Source organism: Lissotriton vulgaris, chromosome 10 (assembly GCF_964263255.1).
Source record: "Lissotriton vulgaris chromosome 10, aLisVul1.2, whole genome shotgun sequence".
In the NCBI taxonomy this organism is placed as follows: Eukaryota; Metazoa; Chordata; class Amphibia; order Caudata; family Salamandridae; genus Lissotriton; species Lissotriton vulgaris.
Window position 1 is genome coordinate 648258918 of NC_141698.1, and position 13275 is coordinate 648272192.

Here is a 13275-nt window from a genome sequence, read left to right on the forward strand (position 1 = left end):
TGGATTCTGATCGTCGTGGTGAACGGCGGTATGAGCGTGATGTGTCCCCTCGTTATGAGAAGGAGAGGGGGTGAGAGGGGGAAAAAGAAAGGGGGAGAGATGATCGTGTCTACACCAGATATAGAGATGAAAGGGATCAGTCCCCTGAGTTGAGAAGGGAGGATCGACACAGACTTTCCGATCGTAACTCACAGTACCATACAGATGACAGGAATCCATTTCGTAATGGAGATGGATATGAACATGATGTTTTAATACCCAAAAAACATGAGAGCATTTACCCTGATTTGTCTTGGTTGACAGAACGTAGTAAGAATGACTAGAAAATAGGTCAAGCTCCCGTACGCAGGTGGGCTCACAGAGACAATAGACCCTATGTAGATATTGAAATTTTTTGGAAACATCGTAATATCCAAAGGGCCCGAGCATTGGTAGATACAGGAGTGGAGGCCACTCTTATTCATGGAAAATCAAAGAAATTCAAAGGTCAATTTTTCACAATTACTGGTTTAGGTGGAAAGGAAACTCCTGCAGTGCAAACTACACTTGAAATGAGAATAGGCAGAATTCCCCGAAAAGAATATTCTGTATTAGTTGTACCACTTTTGGAGTATATCATTGGAATTGTCATTCTAAAAGGAATGATTTTGCATTTAGATGACGGCTGTTATCAATTTGGAACTAAACATTATACATCGTCCAGACCCGTACGGGTTGGTCGTTTAAGAATGCCCCCCATAAAAACCCCTCAGGCTACAAAAATTGTTTCTCAGAAGCAATATCGTATCCCAGGTGGCCATGAAGAGATTAGTGCCACTATTCAGGATTTGGTTGATGCAGGAGTTATAACTCCGGTTACTTCTGCTTGGAATAATCCCGTTTGGCCGGTGCGTAAGAGTGATAATTCTTGGCGCATGACTGTTGATTATCGCGAGCTGAACAAAGATACACCCCCTTTGACTGTTGCAGTACCGGATATTATTACTTTAATTGAAAGAATCCAAAAGCATCCAGGTACATGGTATGCGTCAATTGATATTGCTAATGCTTTTATTTCAATTCCGATTGCCCCCGAGTGTCAGGAACAATTCAGTTTTACATGAAATGGACGTCAAATGACATTTAGAAGTCTTCCCCAAGGCTATGTACATAGTCCTACAATCTGTCACCGGCTGGTGGCGGAACATTTGTCCGAAGTATCTGTACACCCGCAAATTCAGATGTGTCATTATATTGACGACATTTTGATTCAAGGTGAAACACAAGATCAAGTTCAGACCCAATTAGATCAAACCCTTGAGTGCTTACGTGAGAAAGGTTGGTAAATTAATCCCGATAAGTTACAAGGTCCATCCCAAAGTGTAAAGTTTTTAGGCATCAATTGGCATGAGGGTCACAGAGAGGTGATTCCACAGGTTAAACAAAAAGTTTGAGATTTTGCAGTCCCAAGAAACAGGAAGGAAGCCCAGAGCTTCATTGGCTTGTTTGGCTTTTGGCGTCAGCATATCCCACATTTGAGTCAGATACTGGCCCCTTTATATCGAGTCACTCGCAAAAAGAATGTGTTTGAATGGGGCGAACCACAGCAAAATGCATTCAATCTGGCAAAAGAAGCGATTCAGTATGCTTTGGATCTGTGGCCTGTGTGCGAGGGTGATGTGCATTTAAATGTGTCCGTGCAAGGTCTTTATGCAAATTGGAGTCTGTGGCAAAAACAAGGCAGACAAAAAGTACCGTTAGGTTTTTGGACCAAAAAGTTACCTGAGGCTGGTGAGCGTTATACACCTTTTGAGAAACAGTTGTTTGCGTGTTATTGGGCTCTGGTGGATACCGAGCAATTGACTTTGGGTCATGATGTGATTTTGAGACCTGAAATTCCTATTATGCAGTGGGTTTTGAGTTCGCCGAAAACTCATCGAATTGGACATGCTCAAGAAGCGAGTGTGATTAAATGGAAGTGGTACATTCAAGATAGGGCACTTGTGGGTCCGAAAGGTGTAGCATCTTTACATGAGCAAGTGGCGCAGGCGCCATCGATTGAGACTGGAAGTGATTGCTCTGTACCTGTAGTACAGGAATCTCCTGTTAAGTGGGGTAAGCCATTTGATGATTTGTCCATGGAGGACAGAAAACATGTGTGGTTTACGGATGGTTCGGCAAGGTTCATAGGAGAGAAACGGCATTGGAAGGCAGTGTCCTATAATCCGATCACACAAAAGTTGCTGAGTACAACCGGTGAAGGAAAGACTAGTCAATTCGCTGAATTATATGCAGTTTATCAAGTTTTGAAGCAGGAATTACCTGGCACATGTCATATTTTTACTGATTCCTGGTCCACTGCTAATGGACTGGCAGTTTGGTTACCAACTTGGCATTCTCATAATTGGGAATTGCATTCAAAAGAACTGTGGGGAAAAGAATTATGGCAAGAAATTTGGGAAATGCTCCCACAGAGTACTGTGACAATGTTTCATGTGGATGCTCATACCCCCATAGACTCCCTTGACAAATTCCTTCATAACATTGCAGATGAGAAATCTAAAATTGCTGAGGCAGTGGTGGATATGCAAGATTCTGATTTGGCGGGATTGGCGAAATGGGCCCACCAGAAAGCAGGACATTTTGGAGAGAGAGCCACTAGCAGGTGGGCCGCAGATCGAGGAATTTATATTCCTTTAGATTTCATTAAAGATACCCTTTTGCATTGTCCCATCTGTCAACATTCCAGACAACGAAAAGTACCACAAATTGTTAGAGGTCATTTACATCGAGGAAAATTGCCCGCTCAGATTTGGCAGATTGACTATATTGGTCAACTCCCTATGAGTAAAAATTGCCAATATGTTTGTACAATTGTCGATACCTACAGTGGCCTTTTAGTGGCCTTTCCTTGTAAACAAGCTACCCAAGTGAATACCATTAAAACATTGGAATTGATTATGCTCTATTATGGTGTTCCATTTCAAATTCAATCTGACAACGCATCCCACTTTCGTGGAAGATTGGTACAGGAATTTTGTGTGGAAAATAACATTGAATGGGTGTTTCATATACCATACTATCCACAGGCATCAGGCCTTATTGAAAGAATGAATGGTTTGCTAAAAGAACAATTGCGGAAATTGACTGACAATAAATATAAGAATTAGAGAGATTATTTGTTCCAAGCACTGTTAATTTTGAACAATCGTCCCTTTTTGAATGCTAAATCTCCTTTAATGCGTTTGTTTCCCCCAACTGTTGATGCAAAACCCAATTCCGTTGGCAATACTGTAATGTATTGGGAAATTTCCCCCGGAGCACTGGCTCCATGCAGATCAACCCCAGGTTCCGCAGGCTTGGACCTGCATGCTATGAATGACATTGTGATTAAGAGTAGAGACCGAGTCATCATTGAAACCGGTGTTGGTGTCTGTATACCAACGGGAAATTTTGGACTGATTGCCCCTAGATCGGGCCTGGCCTTAAAAGGCATTCAAGTACTCGGTGGAGTCATTGACAGCGATTATCAGGGAGAGATTAAGGTTCTCCTGCTGAACAGCAGTGAGGTTGATTTATCAATTCAAAAGACTGACCGAGTTGCTCAATTGCGCATTATGCCTGTTTTCAGTGGTGAGATTCAGAAAGGCACTACCCCAACGTTGCTAACTGTGCGAGGACAGAAACGATTTGGCTCTACGGATAATCCTGGAGCGAGAATATGGGTGCAATCGCCTAAAAATCCCCCTGAACAAGCTGAAATCATTGCAACCGGTCATGACAATACCATTCTAGTAATGAGACCAGGGAAAGATAGCTGGGAAGCTGTCCCGGCTGACAAATGTTACCTACGAGAATGAATAATGCCTGTATTTGATTTTCTTTCAGATCACTCTCTGGACTGTTGCTGCAGGATGTGCCGGCGTTGGACTCCTTTTGGCTTTCTATGTCGGGAAAGGAGGGAACCCACAGACTTTGGTTGATTCGAAAACCCGAGTACCGCGTTCCTTTGCTGCGTGGGATTCATCATCTAACTTTTGGACTACTTTAGCTAAACGAGTTACCAATTCTCCACATTTTTGCCTGACACCGATGCGTTCAGTGACTGGCATTCTAGCGACCTGTTTGGTTGCTGTCCCCGCTTCGTTAGAAACCTTAATGCATATTTTTAACATATCAAATGCCTGGCCCAATGTAATTCTTGGTGATTTCGCCGCACACGAATACTGCCCTCTATTTCCTATACTTTCAGACTCAACGCCCCCGATTCATTCCCAAATCACTACACATAATATCACACAGGGTGATATGTGTTTTTTCCTTACTTGTGATCCTAATGCAATTACTGAATGTGTACGGTTGAAGCTTAAGGCAGCAACTTCTTTTTCAGTTCATGAACGAACTTTGTGTTCCTGAAGACCTCCAAAGTCATGTACTTCTGTTAAAAATAATATGACCTGTAAGAGTATAGTAGTTGCCCCTAGCCATTATCCCACAATGTTGCTACCTTCTGGTTGGCTTTTTTCCTGTGGCAACACTTCTTGGCCCTATATTCCCGCAAATATTTCCGGAGGTCCATGTGCCATCACTAGGCTGAGTTTATTAATGTTTTCTTCACATCCTAATACCTATTCCCGTATAGTTCGTGATGCTATGATGTTACATGAGGATTGTGATTCTTCCTTACATCTTTATTCCAAGTCTGAAGACCTTACCTTAGCTTTTTCGGTTATTGGTGTCCCAGCATTGGCTGTCTATAATGCCAAATCAATAGGGAAAATGGCCTGCTGGATGGTCAAGTCGATTAATCACACTTCTACCATTTTATCTGATATGTTATTAGATGCCCAGGGTGAACGTAGAGCTATTTTACAAAACCGTGCTGCTATCGATTATCTTTTACTTAAACATGGACATGATTGTTCTGATTTTGAAGGTCTTTGCTGTTTTAACCTGTCTGATCATACTGAATCCATTCAGGCTCATATTGACAAACTTCATGACTTGACTGAAGAAGTTAGAAAACACATTGACCAGGGTTGGTTTGACTGGCTCTTCAATTGGTTACCTGACTTACATTCCTTACGACAGATATTAGGGGGTATTATGATTGCTATTAGTATTTTAGTGCCTATTTGCTGCTTTATTCAGTGCATTCCTTCCCTACTTCAATACTGTAGATTCGGCACGAGGAATAGATCAGTTAGTTTTGTCTCTTATTATTCTTCCACAGATGTGAGTTCCGTTTAACGAATGATTAATAGACTAAAGTCAAGGGTGAAGTGTTCTGACTGACTTTTTTGGCCCTCCTGTGAGAAGAAGATGATTGGAGGTGACTCCAGTCTATTATCATTCTAGTGCAAGGATTAGAACCATAGACAGGGCCTATTCACAAGGCATAGTAATGTATTTCGGTACCCTTTTCCGTAGATCAGGGCTTATAAACTTATGTTAGGGGATAGATTCATTAGTACTAGTGATAATCCGTCCTTTTGCAAGAGTGTTAGTATACCTTCTACGGAGTTATGCTTATTTCGGGCCCTGTAGGCCTCAAACGGGAGAGACTCCATCTTGCTTTCTGCCCCGGCAGCTTGAGATGCTTTTAGGTCAAATGTAATGTTTTAGTTACGAGGTGTTGTTCGCTTGGAGAGAACCGGCTCAGGCTGGCCCTTATCGAAAGACTGTATTTTTCTCCATTCCGAAGACACAACATCAGGACGGCCGTCTGGGAACGTGTCCTTGGTACGGGGAGGTACAAGAATTTGGTGGGCGGCAGGTTACTGGCGGTAACTTTCCATGAAGGAACAAGCTTCCATATTAGTGAAAGCATGAGGCAGTGAATCATCAGTCTGTAGGCGGCAGCTAGCTGTTAGCATCAATGCCATTAATTATTTTCCAGGCAGACAGTCGCCATTTTGAAGTCCGAGAAAGACCCAAGAAGCTGATACTCTCTTAGAAAGATTGAAGTTATTTTAGTTGGAGCAGCTGTGGAGCTTTGACCTATAAGATCGGAGCATTCCGAATGAAGCAGTTAGTCAAGAGAACGAATACCAGAGTGGCTGAAACTGAGTTATAAGAGTGAAGCTGAGAAATGAAGATGGTCCGTGATTGAGAGGAGAGAGGAGTAGCGCAGAACAGCCAGAGAGAGAAAGCAGCTAATAAAGAGGAAGGTTCCAGTGACTTGGAGGGAAGCAGAAAAGACAGAGCATAGTGGTGCAGACGTGTACCCGTGACTGCAGAAGTGTAACCTTAAGACGAGCCAAGGCACAGACGAGAAGGGAACCTTGATGACTGCTGAATCCAGACTTCACATTAATAAGGTGATGTCAGTCTTTGTCTCATAGTGTGCACATTCTAACCTTTTACTTTCCTTTGCAGGATATATGTTATAGTATAGTATTGTGTTTTTATGATCATTGTAATAAAGTGCCCCAGTTCTTAGTGAACCAGCATGTGCCTCATATTCTTGTTCAATCAGGGTAACCTGTTCTTCTAGTCAGGCATTGTTTTCATGAACGAATGTAATTCCCGGTCAGGTAAGGAGTGACTGAGCAATGAGGGAGAGAGGGGCCCCTGAAGTGGAGAATAGATTGTACATCATCTAATTCGGTAAACTGTTGTGTGATCTATAATATTGTAGTATCATATCCCTAGTAGCCAATGAAAGATTCCTTCCAAGGGTATTCATAGGAAAGTGATCGTCATTGGTAAGCGGCGTTAATGAGAACACCAGGCGGGAAACTGGTGCCGATACCCGCAGGATTGCGGCTTGGGATGTAAGTAATGAGAACACCAGGGAGGATACTGGTGCCTAGATCCGCAGGATTGCGGCTCGGGATGTAAGTGAGAGAACACCAGGGAGGAGACTGTGTCTAGACACGCAGGATTTTGGCTTGTCGGGTGGGCACTGACTGTGATCAGTGTGTAATGGTAACTAATCAGAACTGCCCCAGGGTAGATTAGTCTGGGCCTAAGCTGCCGCGAGACTAATTGGTGTGAGTGTGATATTGTAGAAAACCTATGCATGTATATTGCTAATTTCCCCATCCTTAGGTACAAGGCATAGATACCTATTGTAAATACATCCTGAGGAGGGAGGTGATTACGTTCCGGCTGGGTTGGTGGTGCTCTGAGGAGCTGATCCTATCTGGTCCGAGAATCCGGCCGTTACACCTACATAGACCTAGCTCGAATATATAATTGTAGCCGGGATTGCGAAGTAGATGTATGTGCAGTTTGATATTGGTGACCTACATACTGTGATAAACAATCATTTCTATATTCTCCTACTGTTACATTTCCTTCCCTACTTGTATTAGAACATTTTAAATAATTAACTATTATCTACTGTAATCTAAAGGAAAGTAGGTTGAAATTGTTCACTCCTTTTAATGTACATCTGTCTGATAAAATATGCAATACAAATAGTAATAACAATTCTAAGCCTAGGAATCAAACCCAGGCTGTCTTTACCTCCTAAAGAAATGCAGCTAGCAGGGATGCTAGGCAGTCTAGCATTCATATAGGGCACAACCAAGGTACTAGCCATACAATTAAAATACCGCCGCTTTGATCCAAACCTCTAATGACACAGAGCGAACGAAGAAAGTAAGTCCCACTCTTCCTTTAATAGTTCTCATCACCCTTACATCTGTCCATTTATCCTTCTGCACTCAATTTACATCACACCAAAGGGCCAGATGGATTAAAGGTAGTCAGTACAACCTCCTCCACTAAAATTAACCACAAAAGAACTGCATGCCTATAATGTGTAAGTCTTGGCACACCACAAGGAAGTGTGTCTTGAACTAACAAAACCTTCCTTGTTTAAGGAAGAAAGTTGCTCATCCACCCAGTTAGTGGCATGCTTCATCACAAGCCCCTCCTGGTAACTATTCAATGGAATGAGGTACAAATTACTACCGATCCATTTATTGGAGCACTTATGCGGGAATAAATGGCAACTGCTTTGCTATGTTACCAGTCTGGTCTGTCTGGGTGTGAGGGGAAGAGGAAAACTGTATGTGAGTTAAAACTGCATAATGAGAGGAATAGAGAGATGTTATTGAATCCCCTGGTGGCAGAGCAACAGTAAAGCAGGGAAGAATTCTAACCACAAGCCAAGGTCAACATGTTTCTGCCTATGCAACCCACTGCCAGTGGCACTCATCAGGAATAAAGTTGTACTCTCTGATAGAAATATAAGATTAGTATAGTAATGTATTTAGTACATGCATCATGTATATTTGAAAGATGGTGGGTGTTAGTATTGTGAGGTCATAATAGTAAAATGGTTTTACTGCATTCTCGAAAATGGAGCATAGAGGTCTCAAGCTTGCTGAGGTGATTATGACCTTGACAACACAGGATCGTGTAACCTTCAGGGAAACTTTTCTGTCACCTTTCCATCCACACATCCTTCATCTTTTCACCTGTCCATCATCCCACCATCCTTTCATTTTCTAACCATCCATTGAAATTGCATCCTTCCATCTGTTCACATATCAATTATTTTAACCATCCATCCATCCACCTTCTCACTTTTCCATTTATCCATCCACCAAATGGCCATTCACTTAACACATAGATCTGTCATCCTTTCACTCTATCATCCATTCACTCTTCCAGCCATTCAGCTTTCAGTCTTCTGTCAATCTTTCCATCCGCCTACCCATTCTCCAGCAATCCTTCCCCTTTCTTCCATCCTTTCACCAACTGATCCTTCAAACTTCTATTCATCTTTTCACCCTCTCAACTATACACCCTTGCACTCAATTCTTTTCTTTTCACCCATGATTTATTTTTCTTTGCTCCTTTGAGTGATTATGAGAATGTTTGTGCAGCGCTGCAGAGGCCTATGTGAAACTATACCCCCACTTAAACTGCTAAGACGGGGTTCACAACGCCACAGCGCACAAATGCAGCTAGTTTGGCCAGCGGTGGCTGGCATGCATATGGGGTGGTGGGGAAAGGGAGTGTAAAAAGAGAAAAAGACTCCTACCTCCTCGCCGCTCTGTCCCACGTTGTCTCTCCTCCGCATCCGCTGAACCGGAAGCAGCCAGGCTCCCCTGAACGAATCACAATGGCTCCCCTGAGCCAATAACAATGCTGCAGTGCAGCGTTGTGATTGGTCTGAGTGCCATATTCAGTGCTCAGACGGGGACAGGGGACCTGGGCATGTTCTCCAGCGAGGCTGTAATGCAGCCTGGGTGGAGAACATGCTAAGTGAGCATGACTGTTTGGCCGGCCCGAGACAGCCTGCCAAAACGTCATGCTCACTGCAGTGTGCCCACCACTCCTCCCCTGCTCTGCGAGCAGAGCAGCCCGGGCCTGCCCCCTGCTGCCGCAGCAGGAATAAATAAAATGATAATAACATTAAGTTATTATAATTGTATTTTTCCTTTCTTTCGCTGCTGCAAAGCAGTGAGTGGGGCGACGCTCCTCTGTCTTAGCGGAGGAGCCACTACTGAGTTTGGCAACATAATGCTCAAACTTCCCACTGCAAATAGAGCAGTAGCTAATGACTGGGAAAAGTGTGGCTGTAATGTGTCGTATGTGGGAAGAGCTAGGTATGATATGTGATATTCCATGGTGTGCTTTGGTCGTTTTGCAGCATACCTGTCAGTGCTGCATGTTTAGCACAGTCATTGAGCTATCTGAAATCCCAAAGGGTGTGGATCGTGCAGTATTCATTTTACATACCTGAACATAGATTTGTAGCATAAGGGGCGTGGCACCAGTGCTTAATTTGAGCTGGTGGTTGTGGGCAGGGCCCACCAGCACTGTTTTTAGGAGACCTGCACTTACTTTAAGCTAGAGCAAGAGAGATACAAACACCAAAGGAGATAAGGAGGAGGAAGACAAATACAACAACAACAGTGACAAAGAAAGAAAGCAAAAGATATACAAAAGCTGGAAGAGTGAAATAAGTGGACAGAGAGTGGTGTGGGTGGACGAAAGTGGCATGACGTGGGAGCCTAGGTATTCGGCAATCTCGTCATTCCTCGACGCCGCCCACGGGCTTATGAGCAAAGCTTTGGGACCGTGCACTTATTATTTTCCGAATTAAGCACTGGTACAAAATTGTTTAGTTCAAAGGTTTTAATGCGCAGCATCGGTATATTTTGAAGGTCCCCGGAGGAGAAAAATGCCAGCAGTCATTCTTTGTAAGTTACTATTATAGCTAAGCTTGCTTGGTGTGACCTATCATGAAACATGTTGCTGTGTTTGGGGCGTTAATCAGTGTTGATTTTAAGGGTCGGGCATGGGATCTAAGGTTTGAAAACATGTGCATGTTCGACTCACTTACAATTTGTCTCTGACAACACTGTTCCTGTGCTATTACCAGTCCAGTTTAAGAATGCTCTCTTGCCCTAGCATATGCCAAGGTAGCTTTCCTTGCTGGTAACCTAGTGACTGCAATCAAAATCTTAATAACTCAGGACACAAAACAGTGAGTGTACATTATTCCCCAAAAGAGACAGGGATGCTTTGGTGTACCTGCTGCTAGTAAGCAGGGACAAAAGAAAAAACAAATCCTTCTGGTGCCCCGTACTAGAATGTTGTGCCAACCTGTAACATTCCGTGGTGTGATTTATATACATATGTAATGACTGTATTCATTGGAAACAAACAACTAGATTCAGGGACGTGATCGACAAGAGAGTAGCTGAGTGAGTCATGCAACCTGTACTGTTAGGAGCGATCAGAAAGAATAAACAGCATGTTTCATAACTCATTACCATCACACAAATTCCATATCCCACTAGGCCCACATGATTACGCTTTAAGCCAGCAGCGGTGATTTTCATGTTTACACAGAATGTATTGCAAGGGACTCTGTTTGTGTGTTTTTAATGTACTCTGTCACATTAAATGCTTTCAATTAAAGGCTGCATAACAAAGCTTCAGCCCTTCTTAAATAAATAAATACAACTAAATTTCTATTCAAAGCCGTCGAAGGCATTAAAAAAAGGTGTTTTTAATGCAAGCGGCGTTAATTATTTCATTCATTATGGGGCAATGGCTTTTTTATTGTTTGCCATTTTTGCTTTGATGTTTGTAGTAACATACTTCGATTGAAGGAATATGCAGGCTTAGCATCAAAAACTCAAGTGAGGACTGAGAGTAGGGTTGTTGAGTGACAATATTATTCTTTACTTCCTTTGAGTCACTTACTTCAAATGTTCACTATGGCATCTCCTCTTCACCGTTGTTCGTGTGAAGTGTCAGTCCTCAAACCTCGTAAGTGTCTTCTGAAATGGAACAATAGAAGTGCAGATACTCTGTGCCAGGGTACCTGCTTGTTTCTGAGAAGTGCTGGTACACTCCAATTTAAAATATTGCATTTCGCTAGAGAAGTGCCGGTACTATCCCTCTCAAAATAAAAAAGTGTAGTTATTCAGTACCCAAGGGCACCAACCCATTTCAACCCTACCCCTACATATGGGTGGATAGGCCTAATTCTTAAGATGAAACGCTGAAAAAGCAGACACATTGCGCTATTTCAAAAACAAAATAAATATTTAAATAAAACATTTGCGGATGATTAGATAAGAAAGCTATATGTTAGCCTTTAAGGAGTGAGACTAACTTTTAATTTGAAGAGAAGGGGGTGGTGTGGTACAAGGGGGTTACTATATTTGATATTTCCTACTGGTTACTTCACAGAGTTAAAATAAAATGTGCATGTTAGCGATGGGAGTGAACCAAAATACTCAAATTGGACATGCGGGGATATCCTTTAATAAATGTCAGAGTATAGAACTATGAAGTTTTGGGTGAAATTGCTCTTAGCTTCAAAGATTCTGCACCATGAATGGTACGATGTACAAAAGGGGGTGGTGATGGACGGAGCATCTAAATCAATCAAACACTCACACCCAGTCAAAAGATCTTGGTTTAATCCATCACCGTTCTTTAGCCCACTCTGCCACCCCAATTCAGACATGACTATATGCAAATCAGTCTGACCCTGTGCCTCATGGGAACAGTCCAGCCCGAACTGCCAAGCCATGTCTTCCCTGGACCGGAAACAAGCTTCCAAGGACCGGTTTCTGGCATTCCAGCCGTCTTCAGCTCGGCTTGCTTGAATCCAGTGGCAAAGTGAGCAAGGGACTCAAGTCTGAGCATACCCTGCCATACTTATGGCAGCCAAAAGCGGTACAAAAGGGGGTGGTGATGGACGGAGCATCTGAATCAATCAAATACTCACACCCAGTCAAAAGATCTGGGTTTAATCCATCACCGTTCTTTAGCCCACTCTGCCACCCCAGTTCAGACATGGCTATATACAAATCAGTCTGACCCTGTGCCTCATGGGAACAGTCCAGCCCGAACTGCCAAGCCATGTCTTCCCTGGACCGGAAACAAGCTTCCGAGGTCCGGTTTCTGGCATTCCAGCAGTCTTCAGCCCGGCTTGCTTGAATCCAGTGGCAAAGTGAGCAAGGGACTCACGTCTGAGCAAACCCTGCCACACTTATGGCGGCCAAAAGCGGTACAAAAGGGGGTGGTGATGGACGGAGCATATGAATCAATCAAACACTCACACCCAGTCAAAAGATCTGGGTTTAATCCATCACTGTTCTTTAGCCCACTCTGCCACCCCAGTTCAGACATGGCTATAAGCAAATCAGTCTGACCCAGTGCCTCATGGGAACAGTCCAGCCCGAACTGCCAGGCCATGTCTTCCCTGGACCGGAAACAAGCTTCCGAGGACCGGTTTCTGGCATTCCAGCCGCCCTCAGCCCGCTTGCTTGAATCCAGTGGTAAAGTGAGCAAGGGACTCACGTCTGAGCATACCCTGCCACACTTATGGCGGCCAAAAGCGGTACAAAAGGGGGTGGTGATGGACGGAGCATCTGAATCAATGGTACAGCACAAACATGGAACACAGATTGATCAAACAAATAGTGCCATAAGACATGGTATGTATCACATAGTGTAGAGTTCTATGAATACTGCAAAAAAGTGCCAGACTATTTCTGTTTTCACATTCCTCCAAATATTCACCATTCCGTATTGTCAACGGTAAACAAAATATACTAATTTTTGTCTTGTTGAAGTTTGACTGGGCAGGAAAACGTACACATTTCTTTTCTATCCGACATGGACATGTGCCACAATCATTCAAATGTCTACATAGTGCAGAACAGAGTAAAATAGTATACATGACATATCTAAAAAAAGATAGAATAACACATATTCAATTATTTGTACTAAATTAGTATGTGAAGGTGAGTGCAACCCCTCCCCTTCCCTAATTTATCCTAGGATAACTTGGCGTGCTTGAAAGGT